This window comes from Suricata suricatta, chromosome 6 (genome assembly GCF_006229205.1).
Source record: "Suricata suricatta isolate VVHF042 chromosome 6, meerkat_22Aug2017_6uvM2_HiC, whole genome shotgun sequence".
Lineage (NCBI taxonomy): Eukaryota > Metazoa > Chordata > Mammalia > Carnivora > Herpestidae > Suricata > Suricata suricatta.
The window spans coordinates 135,174,198-135,176,753 of NC_043705.1; the positions used below are offsets into that span (position 1 = coordinate 135,174,198).

Sequence of the window (2,556 nt, forward strand, 5' to 3'; positions counted from 1 at the left end):
GCCCCACATCAGGCTCTGTGCTGACAGCTCAGAGTCTGGAGCCTGCTTCGGGTTCTGTGTCTCTCTCTCTATGACCCTTTACCCCACCTCAAAGATAAATAAACATTAAAATAAAGTACTGTAATGTTTTCATTTAATTTTTTATTAATGTTTTTTATTTATTTTTGAGAGACAGAGAGACAGCGCGAACAGGGGAGGGTCAGAGAGAGGGGGAGACACAGAATCTGAGCAGGCTCCAGGCTCTGAGCTAGCTGTCAGCACGAAGCCCGATGTGGGGCTCCAACCCACGAACTGTGAGATCATGACCTGAGCCAAAGTCAGACGCTCAACCGACTGAGCCACCTAGGTGCCCCAATACTACAATGTTTGTGTACTGTTCATGATAAAGAATTCTTTGTTTCCCCTTGGAGAGGACCTGGCCAGACAGACCACAGGATTGTGATCTTAAAGAGAAGGGGCTGGCGCATTAGATCCTTAACAACTGGAGGGAGGGAGTAGTAGTGAAATAAATGAATGTAGTTGGAAGACTAAAGAGGAGGGCAGTGGCTCCTCCAGGTCGTGGAAAACCTTGTTGCTCTGTGTTTCTAAGATTTGGTTTCAGGTCAGTTCCACTCTCCATCTGTTAGCAGAGTGACATTTGGGCCACACCCAGCATAGCGAATCCTTTGCCCAAATTAGAGGTTACAGTGGATACTCTAGTACAAACGTGTCCGTGGCCCAACCGCTTTTATTCTGCTGTTTTTTATGCCTATTGAATAGCTTTGATGTGGTCTTGTTGGGGTGATTCTGAAAACTGAAATGTACATTTTTGTTTCTATGGTAGGAACTAAACCAAACAGAGAGATGAAAATCCTCAATCATGCTTTGTCTGTTTTTGCTGTTCCAGGTTCCTTGCACTGACCCCGTGGAGAGTGTATCACCTGATTTCCGTCATGATACTTGGGCGTGTTATTATGCAAATCATAAAGGATATGGTTTTGTCCAGAACTAGAGGTAAGAAAACAGACTTCAGTTTTATGGTATATTATTTGCTGGACCCCAAATATCTGATCTTTGTGTAGGCATATTAACCAAGTAGTTTTAAAAGGGAACAGGGGTGCCTGGGTGGCTCAGTTGGTTAAGCGTCCACTCTTGATTTCAGCTCAGGTCATGATCTCACAGTTCATGGGTCTGAGCACAGAGCCTGCTTGGGATTCTCCTCACCCCCCGCCCCTCCCTCACCTCTTTCTCTATTAAGTAAATTTAAAAGATTACAAAAGGGAACAAAATAACATTATGTAGGCAGTGACTTTGCTATTATTAATGTTTATTGAGTATTTATTTATTTGGTAAATATTTATTACGTACTTAACTGATCCTGTCCCTAGTCATAGCTCTTGGTCCTGGGCGAAAAGTGTGTGTGTGCCGGCTTTTCTTGGGCTCTAAGTGCTACTTAAATACCATTTTTTTTTTGCTTGTCATTTTTTTCTTTTTCTTTTACAGTTTATTGTCAAGTTGGTTTCCATATAACGCCCAGTGCTCATCCCAGCAAGTGCCCTCCTCCATGCCCATCACCCATTTTCCCCTCTCCCCCTTCCTCTTCAGCCCTCGGTTTGTTCTCAGTATTTAAGAGTCTCTTGTGGTTTGCCTCCCTCCCCCTCCCCCATGGTCCTCTGTTAAGTTTCTCCTGTTCCACGTATGAGTGAAAACATATGAATACGATTTTGATACATAAGCAGGCTGCCGTGAGGATAACAGTGAAGTCTTCATTACGTCCCACAAGATGAAGTTTGGGCCACTGGAAAATGGACTGGTTTGCATGAAAACTTTCTCTGCCTCCGTGAAGAAGAACAATTCAGGGTTTAGAAACAAATCACAGTTGGCCGACTCAGTCAGTAGAATGACTATTGACCTCAGGGTTTTGAGTTCAAGCCCCATATTGGGGGTAGAGATTACTTTAAAAAAACAAAACAGAACAATAGTAGTTAAGTAAATTTTAACATGTGAGTTCATGATAATGAAAAGTGAACTAATTGCTTAAAAGTGAGAATTTGAATTAATTTTGAAATTTGCTTAAGTGTTTTCTCAGTGATGTGTCCATATTATAAATCTGAGTCCAGCTTTTCTGTACTTGGAGAGGCCCTCCTGCCAGGGCCTGAGCTAGTTTTTGTGAATGAGCCTAAGTCCCTCCTTGGAGTACTTAAATGTGAACTTAAATGTGATAAGACTGATGTGATCAAAAGCGGGAGACTCAGTCAGTGAGGCGTCCAACTCTTGCTTTCAGCTCAGGTCATGATCTCATGGGTTGGTGACATCGAGTCTCACATTGGGCTCCGTGCTGATGGTGTAGACAGAGTCTGCTTGGTATTCTGCTCTCTCTCTGCCTCTCTCCTGCTTGCACACTCGCTCTCCCTCTCTCTCTCTCAAATAAATAAACTTAAAAAAAATAGCCAAGAGGAGGAGGTTCCAGTGAGACATTCGATTTCCCTACGTGTAACCCCTGCACAGAAGGATAATTTTGGATGGGGACCATACCAATCGATGCACAGAAGAATTTCCCACAGTTCCCACCCTGGC

At 43.4% G+C, this 2,556-nt stretch overlaps 1 long non-coding RNA gene across 1 annotated transcript in view; it reads left to right on the plus strand.

Annotated features, from left to right (window-relative positions):
* The first annotated feature begins 938 nt into the window (after window positions 1-938).
* LOC115293273 overlaps window positions 939-2,556 on the plus strand; it is a 21,919-nt gene continuing 20,301 nt past the window's right edge. Inside the window, exon 1 of the long non-coding RNA XR_003909463.1 lies at window positions 939-993. This is a non-coding gene — a long non-coding RNA (uncharacterized LOC115293273). The remainder of the gene's footprint in view (window positions 994-2,556) is intronic.